Below are 12,530 nucleotides of genomic sequence, written 5' to 3' on the forward strand. Positions count from 1 at the left end.
TTCTTGGTTATTCACTTGCAAGTTGTCGTGGTTGCCAGTAAGATCATTACTTCTCACCATCTATACTTTGTATTTCTTCAGCAGGGCCTGATTGCGAATACAATCCTGTCTTTGGGTTGTTCACACTTAGGATCTTCCCCTCTTTCAAGTTTCCTTTCAGTAGCACGCAAGCTTTCTTAACCCTAACAATGGCATGGGCAAGAAAGCCTTTCTGATAACAGTCATGTCTGCAGAGGATACTACATGCCCCCTTATTTATATCACTCTGCCTTGAATAGATTCAATGTTTTACCTCCACAGTTGCTTATGCAAGTATAAAGGAGACAGATTGAATCTGGAGCAAAATGAAACAAACTGCTGGAGGAACTCAGTCATTCATCTGCGGAAACAAAGGTATCATTGATGTTTCACAACAGCCATCTTGAACATCAGTTGTAGAGGATTTAAATTCCCCTTCTCATTCCCACATTAACCTGTCTGATGATCTTCTCCAGTGAACAGACAGACCAAATGAAAATCAGAAGAAAAACACCTGGACAACCTAGTGACCAAAAGCATGAACATCAATTTGTTTTTTAAATTTGAGGTGACCCTCACCTTTGTGTTCCTTCCCCATTCTTATCTGTCCACCTACGTTTCCCTTTCTGCACTGAGATTCACTATTTCAGAGGACCTTTCCTGGACCCATCATACCAATGCCATCATATAGAAAGCATGTCAGCATCTCCATTTCCTCAGCAGTTAGCGAAGGTCCAGTATGTCGTCAAAAACCTTGGCAAACTTCTACAGGTGTGCAGTAGAAAGTGCTGCATCACGGCCTGGTATGAGGGCACCACTACCTTGAGTGGAAAGGCCTGCAAAATGTAATGGATACAGCCCACTTCATGATAGGCAACCCTTCCCACCATCAAGAAAATCTACATGGAATGTTGCTTTCGAAGAGCAGAGGATCCACACCACCCAGGATATGCCCTGTTCTCACTACTGTCATCTGGAAAGAAGTATAGGTTGCACAAGACTCGCACCACCAGGTTGAGGAACAGTTGCTATCTTTCAACCATCAGACTCCTAAACAACAGATTCAATCAGAGACTTATTTAAGGATTCTTACATTGCACATTATTTATTACTGAATTTTTTTTTCTATATGTGCACAGTCAACTTGTTTACATTTCTCTCTTTGTATACATACATAGTTCTTCTTAAGTACGGTTTACAGTTACCAATAAGTAGAAAGTCTGTCTGGCCTTCGGGAAAAAGAATTCCGTGGTTGTATATGATGTCATATAGATGTCATGTATGTACTATTGCACTCTGACTATAAATTTGAAGTTTGAATCTTTACCACCCCCCCCTCCACCCCCCAGATTTACCACCCCTCCTAATTGTTCTAGATTTGTACTCTCCCCTACCCGGTTCCATCTGCTCATCACCCAAACACTTGGCTTTCTTCTCCCTTGGCCTACATTTCCTTTCTCCTCCCTTTCCAACTTCCATCTGCCCAAAACCCCTCTCTTATCTCTCTCTCTACTTTCCCTCCCCCACTCTTCCACTTCTCACCCTTCCCTTATCTGATTCCATTTATCACCTTCCATCCTCATTCCCTACCTTCTCACCACTTGGATCCATCTACATTTTTATCTGTCTATTTCCACCTAACACCTGCCACCCCCTGTCACATCCCTCCCTCTTTTCACTGGCTACCTTTCCTCCATACTCTCAATCTTGATGAAGGGTCTTGAACTGTCTTTTTAGCCATCCTTCAGCGTCCACAGATGTTGTTTGACCCACTGAATTGCTCCAGCAGTTTGTTTCTTGTACCAATGGAATATGGGAGTTGTAGTGCATAAAACACAAAGGGCAGGCATGCACGCACAGCAAAGAGCTTGGAAGACTAGACAAATCCTTCCCATGACATAGCTGAGAAAGCCATTGAAAGAGAAGCCATGAACCCAGTTTTGTTACCTATCAAATCCATTCAACTATTGGAAAGCTGCCAAGTGCCTCTGGCAGTTGAATAATTAAAACATGATAGCAAAATGTAACTTACCGTATATACTCATGCAATTGTTGATATCGTGTAATAGTCATCTCCCCCTATTTTTGGTCGTGACCGCCTTCCCATCCAAGCTCCTAAAGCCCCAGCCACAGACCTTTGCCCTTGCTGTTTGTCCACCAAAGCTCCTGACGCCCCAGCTGGCTGGCCATCAGAGCTCCTGACCGTGAGCTGCGCTCCACCTGTCCACCCACCTGAACTCCCGACACTCCAGCCGCCTGCCTATCTGAGGTCCCAACCGCAGATCCTCACCCTGTTTGCCCATCCATCCGAATTCCTGACACCCTGGCTGCCCGAGCTCCCGATGCCCCGACCATAGATTTACCACCTGGTGCTCCTGACACCTTGAATGACACAGATACTTATGAGGTCAAAAGTTTGACCCCTATAAAAGTCGACCCCCTCCATTTTTTTGGCCTGAAAAAGTTGTCTATGGAATTCAACAATTACACAAGTATATACGACATCGTATTCTCACCTTCCTTCTTTGCTGCTACATCAAATATTTAACCCGGGATCTATTTGGAGAATTGCCTTGTGCAAGTGCAAGGGAATTTGAGCAAGTTTGTATTCAGACTTTATTTCCATGCACAAGGAAAAATGCTGATAATTCATCAAGAAACTTTTGCCATTAACCAGTAAAATTCTGTCCAAAGATTTTCTTAATATGCATGCTAGCAATGAGTCTTTTGAACAGAGTACTGCATTTTGAAGTTGCTTTAGGATGAACCTTAACCAACACCACTATATTGCTTTCCACTGAGACTTTGCAAATGCAAAGGTTAGGAGGAGATAGGTAACAGAGGTTTCCCATCAGCACTCCAATTTCTAATGGAAAACTTCTCCATCATTCAAAAACATCAGCACAATGCATGGTCTTCCCCATCAACTATACATTACAAAATGGTGCTAATACTTCTGAACATAAAAGATCTAATGGGGAAGACCATGCATTGTCCTGATGTTTTTGAATGATGGAGAAGTTTTCCATTAGAAATTGGAGTGCTGATGGGAAACCTCTCAACTATTTGACAAGACCCACCATTAATTTTCACTCAAGACTGTTTTATGCATAAGAGTGAAATTTTGCCTCTTACAGGAGGAGATTATACTCAGTGTCAAAGAGGTTTCTCTTTGGACAAAGAAATTAACTCCAGGATCAGCAAGGCCAGCCAGGCTCTGGGGAGGCAACAGACAAGGGGGAACTTAAGAGGGTCCTATATGGGATAAAATATTTAAGAATATGTACATATAATAAAAATTGAATTATTTACCTTGACTCAAAAAGTTAGAAGATCTAACTAGATGGACAGCCTTTCCTATAACAGTAATGAGAAGAGTTAATTATATTAAAATGAATACATTTCCAAGAGTATAACATCTCTTTCAAACACCGCCCATACCATTATCTCAGAGGTTTTTTTCAGGAGTTAAATAAATGTCAGAAAATGTCTTTGGAAAGGTAAGATGTCAGATAGAAAAACTAACCTGGGAGGTCTACAACTCCTTACTTTTTAAAAAATATTAGCGAGGGGATCAGATGAGTTGTCTTACTTTCTTTTTTGAGGAAGGAGATAAACCATCATGGGTGAAAATAGAATTGGATAAAATAAGAGAGAGAATGGCAGAGGATTTTATATATTAACTAGTGAGAGAGAAACCCCTCTGTTAAAACAATTAATATCTGGTATAAAATAAATAGTGATACTGGAACAAGGGGAGGCTTATCTCTCAAAACTCCCCTGACTCATAATAGGCTTATACCTTGTTTAATTTTTGAAATCTGGTCTCATAAAGGAATCAGATATTTTGAAGATTGTTATGAGGCGGGACAATTGATGTCATTTGAACAGTGAAAAAAAAGTACACAATTCTTAGCACAATCTTCTGCTATTTTCATATAAGTGTGTATCTCAGGGATAAATTGGGCCCAACAATGTTTTTACCAAAATGTGGTGATGTGGAGACTGATTCAAAAGGGAAATACCAAGAAATTTACTTCAGCAACGTATCTCTCACTTCAAATGAGAACCCCCAGATAAGGGGTTCATAAGTCCAGGTAGAGATGGGAATCAATCTTAAGTATAAGAATCGACAAGCAAACCTGGTCTGAACTTTGTTGGAATAGTATGACTAACACGATAGATTAGTAGAATATAATTTTTTGCATCAATTACATCTTGCACCACAGAAATTAAATAAATTAAATTCAGATTTATTAGACAGTTGTTTTAGATGTGGTAAGGAGGTAGAAACATTTTTGCATTCAACCTGGTTATGTTCTAAAGTGAGACCTTATTGGTCGGATCTAGGAAATTTCCTGGAGTAGATCGCAGAAATTAAATTTCCACAAAACCCAGAATTATTTTCACTGGGTAATATTACAGTGATAAGACCTACACTCAAGTTATCCAAACATCAAACAGGTTTTGTTACAATTGTGTTGGCAATAGCTAGAAAATGCATAGCAGTTGCATGAAAGTCTGATTCACATCTAGGTATGGTATGTTGGAATGCAGAAATACATAATTGTATTCTCCTCAAGATAGATAACCTTTATTGTCATTGCGCAAGTACAACAAAACTGAGCACACATCCCGAGGGTGCACACATACATCAAATAATAAAATATAAAAACGATAGTCATCCTTCGGTTTGAAGAAGACACATTGTTGTGCAGTTCATCTATGGACATGAAGGTGAATCTGCAGTCCCAGTCTAGAAGCGCAAAGTCTTGCACAATGGGGGCACTGGAAGTCAATTTTTGTAGTAACCATGGCTGCTGCTTTGTGACGCTGTTCACGGTTTTCCATCAGTTTTTGGCCGTGCTTGCCTTCAAAACTGGTGTAGGCTTCATAACACAGGGCTCACCCACAGGATCTGTCAGTAGCCCCAGCTTCCCGTCCTGGATGCTACAGTAGTGTAGGGTTTCCTTCACAGCATCTTTATGGTACTTACATGGATGACCTTGAGGTCTCCTTCCGGTCTTCAGTTCACTATAGAGCAGCTGGCAAGACATATGGTGGTCATCCATTCTGATGACATGTCCCACCCACCACATCTGGGATCTAATAATCAGGGACTCAATGCTGGTGGACTGTGCGACCCAAGACCTCCAGGTCTTTCCAATGGATGCCAAGGATGGAATGGATGAGGTGCATGTGGAATTTCTCCAGTTGTTTGATGTGACGTCCATACAGAGTCCAGGTCTCACATCCATATAGGAGAGAAGGGATGTCCACAGCGCTGTAGACTTTCAGTTTTGTGGAGATGCAGATGTTGTATTGATTGAGCACTCTGGTACAGAGCCTCCCCAGAGCCTGGCTGGCCTTGCGGATCCTGGAGTTAATTTCTTTGTCCAGAGACCCATCATTCAAGATGATGCTCCCCAAGTATTTGAAGCTGTTTACATTTGTCAGCTGGGTGTCATCATCAACACAATAAAACAATACAATATGCAATATTTGGTTCAGTATTCAGTTCATATATATCTCTGGGGTAAAAACTGTTCGTCCATGATTTAGTGGATCTAAAACATCTACTGGAGGGTGGTAGTTCAAACAGGTGATGACCAGGGTGATAAGGCTCCTTTAGGATTTTGGCTGCCCTACTGAGGCAGTGAGATCTGTATAAATCCTCCAAAGAGGGCAATCTTCTGGGCATACTGATGACCCTCTTAAGTTCCCCCTTGTCTGTTGCCAAGCAGCTGGCAAACCACATTGGAATGCAGTAGGCCAGTACATTCTCGAGGGATCAGCGATAAAAGGACACCAGCAGTTTCTCCTGCAGTTTGACTTCCTTAAAAATCCTCAGGGTATGGAGTGGTTGCTGTGCCTTTTTAACTACTGTGATTGTATTGGTAGTCCAAGAGAGATCTTTAGTAAAGTGCGTACCCAGAAACCTGAAAGCAGTGACCCTTTCCACACAGTCCACGTTGATGTATAACAGGTCTGGAACTATACTGTTCCTCCTTAAGTTCTTTCACTTTTGAGAAGTTTGTTGAGATTGTTCTCTGAACATCATGCTGTCAGTCCCTGTAGGCTGTCTCGTTCCTCTTGAAACAAGACCAACCGCAGTTGTGTTATCCGTAAACTTGATGATGATGTTGGTAGAATACGTGGAAGCATAATCATGGGTATAAAGAGAGTAGAGGATGGGGCACAATACGCACCCTTATGAGCAGGCGGAACTGAGTAAAAGGGTAGAAGAGAGATGAGTTCCAATTTTAACAGTCTGGGGTGGTTCGTTAGAACTTAAGAAATAAGTATGACATATTTTTAAAAATTTGGCTCTATATTTACAATTTTCAGATGTAAATCTTTAATTATGTTCATCCTAATCCTCAAAACCTGCTTTGATCTTCTACAAAGAAAATTAATTGAATATGAATTTATGATCCGTGGAATGTGCGGTTCCTTTCAGCAATCCATTCTGCTCTCTTTTTTCTTTCTTTCCAATTTCTTTACCTTTTTGTTGCTTTTCTTTCCAAATCTATCTTTTTTTTTCTTTGGGGTTTTTCGTTCTTGGTTGGGTGTGGTTTGGGGAGTTGGGGTATAACTATCATGGAGTAAATACTGGATTTACTTTTGTACTTGTATTTTTTAATTTTATAATTGACTTTATGTACGGTCAAAAATTTAAAATAAACTCTTTTAAAAAAGAATGTTATGCTAAGTTTTACAAACATTTCCACCAAAGTGAGGTAGTACAGCGCGCTTTAACCAAAGGAAGTGTAGTGCACTACCAGTAACCACAAAGACTAGGCTGAGGGAATGATAGGCTTTAATGTACAGAAGAACCTTGCTGGCCCGGATCCAGGTATAGGAATGACGGGAAGGGAGAGGTGGCTCGACCACCTCATGACCACGGGGGAGGAGTCATAGGGTATGAGTCATCAGTGGGCAGGCCAGCTCCATATATACAGTAGTCAATCATAACTATATACAATGGAGGATACATATTACCACAGGAAGCATTCAGTGACAATGGGGCCAGACAAATACTTCACAGCACTGAGAAAGACTCTCAGCACATCATTTTCATTGCAATATCCATGCATGGCATCCTACATTTATACTCAAAGGTGGGTGTTTGGATAAGAACATTTGGATTATTGCTTTTTCTCCTCAACTCAAATTTGGGAGTTAAACATACATGTCATGCAAATGCTTTAGTATCTTGTCCTGTAGTGCACAAGCAACATTAACAGTATTTTCTACCTGATGATTTGGTCCACAATTGAGAGAGACTAACATTCCTCGTTTTTGCTTTATCTTGGCTATACTTTCTTTTCATTTGAGACCATGTTCTTGCCTTCTTCCGATAATCTGACCAGCCTGCAACATCCAGTGGGCTAAAACTATGTTTTGACTGAAACTAGTCTGAATGAGTCACATATACTGAGCAATCTTTAGACCAACAATGAATTTGAGGAATGGGAAATGTCCCCATTTATGGAGAGACGCTAACGTGTGCTTCCAGTTTGTGATCACAAATTCTCTTCTTCCTGAAGGACTGCTGATAATGGCTCTGGATGCAGTACGCAAAGAAGACAAATGAGAAAACAAAACATTTCATTGTATTTGATCAGAAAACGTTTTGGTTCATATCGATGATAGGGAAAATTAATTGTGTTTAGTCGCAGAATCTCTGTATTTGAGAGCTTGTCCTTTAATAATTTTTCTTTCTTCTTTGGCTTGGCTTCACGGTTGAAGATTTATGGAGGGGTAAATATCCACGTCAGCTGCAGGCTCGTTTGTGGCTGACAAGTCCGATGCGGGACAGGCAGACACGGTTGCAGCGGTTGCAAGGGAAAATTGGTTGGTTGGGGTTGGGTGTTGGGTTTTTCCTCCTTTGTCTTTTGTCAGTGAGGTGGGCTCTGCGGTCTTCTTCCAAGGAGGTTGCTGCCCGCCGAACTGTGAGGCGCCAAGATGCACGGTTTGAGGCGAGATCAGCCCACTGGCGGTGGTCAATGTGGCAGGCACCAAGAGATTTCTTGAGGCAGTCCTTGTACCTCTTCTTTGGTGCACCTCTGTCACGGTGGCCAGTGGAGAGCTCGGCATATAACACGATCTTGAGAAGGCGATGGTCCTCCATTCTGGAGACGTGACCTACCCAGCGCAGTTGGATCTTCAGCAGCGTGGATTCGATGCTGTCGGCCTCTGCCATCTCGAGTACTTCGATGTTGGAGATGAAGTCGCTCCAATGAATGTTGAGGATGGAGCGGAGACAACGCTGCTGGAAGCGTTCTAGGAGCCTTAGGTGATGCCGGTAGAGGACCCATGATTCGAGCCGAACAGGAGTGTGGGTATGACAACGGCTCTGTATACGCTAATCTTTGTGAGGTTTTTCAATTGGTTGCTTTTCCAGATTTTTTTGTGTCGTCTTCCAAAGGTGCTCTTTGCCTTGGCGAGTCTCTTGTCTATCTCGTTGTCGATCCTTGCATCCGATGAAATGGTGCAGCCGAGATAGGTAAACTGGTTGACTGTTTTGAGTTTAGTGTGGTAGTCATCGTGGGGAGCTGGCTGATGGAGGACCTCAGTTTTCTTCAGGCTGACTTCCAGGCCAAAAAATGCCCTTCAGCCCAACTTTTCCATGCTGCCCAACTGCCTTTGGCCCACATCTCATAGAGTCAAATCTTCTTCTGGTCCCAGTTAATTACTTGCACAAGTTAGTAAAGGGAATATCTCCCCGTTTGTAACCATCACCCTGAATAATGCATATATTAGAGATGAGTAAGATTAGAGATTTTCCCCCTGGCTTCAGCAATAATAAGTGAACTTCAGAGGAGACTTGAACTTGGACCGGATTTCGACACTGTTTTATTAGTGTGCACTTTTCTCTCTCCTTGCTGCTCCGAGATGAGATTGATATCGCTGCTGGACCAGATTCCAACACGTGTCGGGAAGAGACGCCTCATCTCGGGATGTGGAATTTCACCTCGAATTCGAGTCTATTCTACTTTTTTTCCCCCTCATGCTCGTTCTTTTTTTTTTGTTGCAAACTGAACCAGCCCCAAAGGGGTATCGCATTATTTCATGCAGTGAGTTCCGGATGAAATCTAAAACTAGGGCCTGATTCGCTATCGTCAAAGACACCGGTCGTGGATTTTCATGGGAGGGCGGTTTGCTGTGAGCAGGATGGTTGCTCTGTTTTGGGACATTATGGGCTTAAATGTAAATCTTCCCTGGGGCGCAGATGCTATTTTAATGACCTGTTTGTCTAACAGATGAATTCTTCCGCAAGTGATCATTGCATCTTGTATTGTGCAAATAGCCCGCGTTCTGATTTAGCCGCCCCTCCCCGGTCGATTTAAATTGCCCGTGGTGGAAGGTGCACCAAGTCGCGCACAACTTCCCAGCCCGGGCAGCCTCGCCGGGTCACGTGACCCAGCCCGGCCGCCCGGTCGCGGCGGCACCGGCGGCGCAGCCGGTAAGAGCGAGGCGGCGCTTGCTCGGGCGGTGTTTCCCCCCCCCCCTCAAACCCCCACGGCGGTTGAGTTAACGGAGAAGCGGTGGCAGGGACGGAGGCCGCCCACCCGCCCGGACTGCGGATGGTCGGTGCCGCCGGCTGCAGCGCGGAGGTAGGTGCAGGCCGCTCAGGCTGGCCTGAGTTGGGGTTGGCCTGTTGGAGACGGCCTCAGCTTTGCCCTCCAGAAGGGGTCTGATTGATTGATTGGTTGGGGTGATGCATCTGGGGTGGTTCAAGCTCAGTGCGACCAAATGAGTTTGAATTTCATCTTTCTATCCCTCAAATAGTGAATGGAACTTGCTTGGGCTCTGAATGAGATGATTATTGGCTTGAAATGGAACCCACAAGGGCACAATAGATGGTTGTAAACACAGCTGCATTGGACCTACTAATGAAATATTTACAGTGGCAACGCCTCAGGTTTCCTATCTCTATTTCTAGTCGATGTTAAAAGGTCCATTACTTCAGTGTTGTATTTCAACTCCAAGTAACATTCAGTTTCTGTTAACCTGAGATAATTACCAGGGCATGCAGCTGAAACTGATTTTAAAGAAGTGGATATAAGTGGCTTATCAGGTTGATCAGATCTGTAAAACAAAACATTTAGTTTTTATCTTGGCAATTGGAAGCTTATTTTTGTGACATTTCATGCCTTAAAGTGTCTTTAACAATTCATGAATGGAGAAGACAGTGATCGGGTTAATTGGGTGTATTAATTGGGCGGCATGGGCTTGTGTGCTGTATTGGTTAAAAATCATTTTTATGCTAATTAATTTCCCTAATTGAACCAGAGTGGGAGCGTTGTTTGTTTTCATAAATTGTTTTCTCACATGCACTATCTTGTTCTTTGTGGGGAAATCCTTCAAGGTGAAGGGAGATGAAGTTATCCAAATGCAATAGGAAGTAAGTGAGAAGAATGCTAGCTTTCTGCCTTTAGTCAAATCTTTTGAATTTTTCTCGTACCAAAGAGCGATATTTGCCAGTGTGTGTTCACAAAAGTGCTGGAGAAACTCGGCATGTCGGAAAGAAACACAAAGCAGTTGACGTTTTGGGCTTGAGCCCTTCTTCAGTTTTACTGAAAGTCGGGGAGACTTTTGAATAAGAAGGTTGGGGGGGGGGTGGGGCGGGAAGGAAAGAAGCTCCTGCTTGCCGGTGATGGATGGATATAGGTGTGAGGGGGATGAAGAGAAAGGAGCTGAGAGGTGATGGGGAGAGGCAGAGGACTGAGAAAAAAAAGTTTGATAGGCGATAGAATGGACTGGGGAGCTGGAGGGATGAGGGATAAAGGGAGGAGAATGTTGAAATCAATGACACCTTGTTGGAGATTGCCAAGATGAAGTACAAGGTGTTGTTCCTCCAACTTGCGAGTGTCCTCAACCTGGCAGTACGTGATGCCATAAGCATTGGGGTGTGGAATTTAAGTGGTTAGCCCTTGTGAGGTCCCTGCTGTTCCCAACAGACAGAGCGGAGGTGCTCAACGAAATGCTTTTCCTCCATCTGCAACCAATCTCCTTGATGTAGAGGAAACCATGTCAGAAGCACAGGATGCAATAGGAGAAGTGCTGATTCACTTGAAAGGACTCTTCAGGCCCCAATTGTTGGTAAGGGAGCAAGTGTTGGTGCAAGGATAGAACTTCTTGTCGGGGTAAGTAGCGGAGGGGGCATTGGTGGGAGGGAGTTGTGGAGAGAGTGATCCCTGCAGAAAATGAGGAAGGGAGATGTCTGATGGTGGGATTAGGATGGCAGAAATTGTAGAGAATGATGTGTTGGGTGTAGAGGCTGGTGGGGTGGTTGGAAAGAATGAGGGAACCCCGCCCTTGCAATGTTGGTGGGGGAAGGGGCCAGGGAAGATGTGCAAAAAATGGAGGCAATGCAAGTAAGGGGTTAATTAATAACAAGAGGGGAAGCCTTGTTTTCTGAAGAAGATTGCCGATGTCTTGGAATGCAAAGCACCATCCTGGGATCAGATGAGATGGAGGAATTGGGAAAAAGACTGGGTGGGAACTGGTGTAGTCAAGGTAACTATGGGCATCTGCGGGTTTTAGAAGATGGCTGTGGATAGTTTGTCTCCAGAAATAGAACTGAGAAAGGGGAGAGACTTGCTGGAGATTGACCAAGGTCATCTCATTACAGGAAGGTTGTGGAAGTTATGGAGAGGGTGCAGAGGTGATTTACCAGGATGTCGCCTAGAGTCTTATGACGGGAGGTTAGCAGAGCTGGGACTTTTCTCTTTGAGTAGAAGGATGAGAGGAGACTTAATAGATAGGATTGGTAGTCAGTGCCATTTTTCCAGGGCAGGAATAGCAAACACTAGAGGACATGTGTACAAAGTGAAGGGAGGGAAGTTTAGGTGAGACATCAGAAGTAACTTTTTTTGAACAGTTGTGGGTGCCTGGATGCTGAAACATTGAGGGCATTTATGAGACTCTGAGAGACAGGCACATAGATGGAAGAAAAATAGAGGGTTACAGGGTAGGGAGGGTTTGGTGCCTTTTTAAAAAAAGAATCTATGGGTGGGCACAACATCGAGGGCTGAAGGGCCTGTACTGGGCTGTAGTGTTCTACAAATTTGAGGTCTGGTGGAAGTTGACAGCAAAGTGAAAGTTGCCAAGCTCTTCAAGAGTTGATGAGTTTTGCCTCTGGTTTGAAGTATTACTCCACATATCCAACCAGCTGGGACCCATACGAGTACTCATAGCTCCACCTTTTGATTTGGAGGATGTGGATGAGCCAAGAGAGTTATTGAAGTCTGGTACATGTTTTGCCAGGCAAAGAGGATGGTGGTGAAGGGAGAATACTTTGATCTCTTCTTCAGGGAGAAGCAGAGAGCCTCAAGGCTTTCTTTATGGGAGTGTATAGGGACTGGATGTCTGTGGTGAAACTCATGTGGTTTAGCCTAGGGAACTGAAAGTTGGCAAAGTGATGGAGAGCATGTGAGGTTTTTTTGGCTGGAGCTAGGAAGGGACTAAAGCAAGGAGGAAAAAATGGAGTCCAGGTGTGACAC

The 12,530-nt window shown here is 43.6% G+C and overlaps 1 protein-coding gene across 13 annotated transcripts in view; it reads left to right on the forward strand.

The window, feature by feature from the left end:
* The first annotated feature begins 9,411 nt into the window (after positions 1–9,411).
* Positions 9,412–12,530, forward strand: part of ptpdc1a (protein tyrosine phosphatase domain containing 1a) — a 240,005-nt gene continuing 236,886 nt past the window's right edge. For 11 of the 13 annotated variants that reach the window (XM_069939774.1, XM_069939772.1, XM_069939783.1 and 8 more), the window contains exon 1: positions 9,412–9,638. The gene's annotated coding sequence lies outside the window, so the exon portion shown is untranslated. The remainder of the gene's footprint in view (positions 9,639–12,530) is intronic. The other 2 variants (XM_069939780.1, XM_069939784.1) reach the window with 1 other exon arrangement.

Source organism: Narcine bancroftii, chromosome 5 (assembly GCF_036971445.1).
Source record: "Narcine bancroftii isolate sNarBan1 chromosome 5, sNarBan1.hap1, whole genome shotgun sequence".
Taxonomy (NCBI): Eukaryota; Metazoa; Chordata; class Chondrichthyes; order Torpediniformes; family Narcinidae; genus Narcine; species Narcine bancroftii.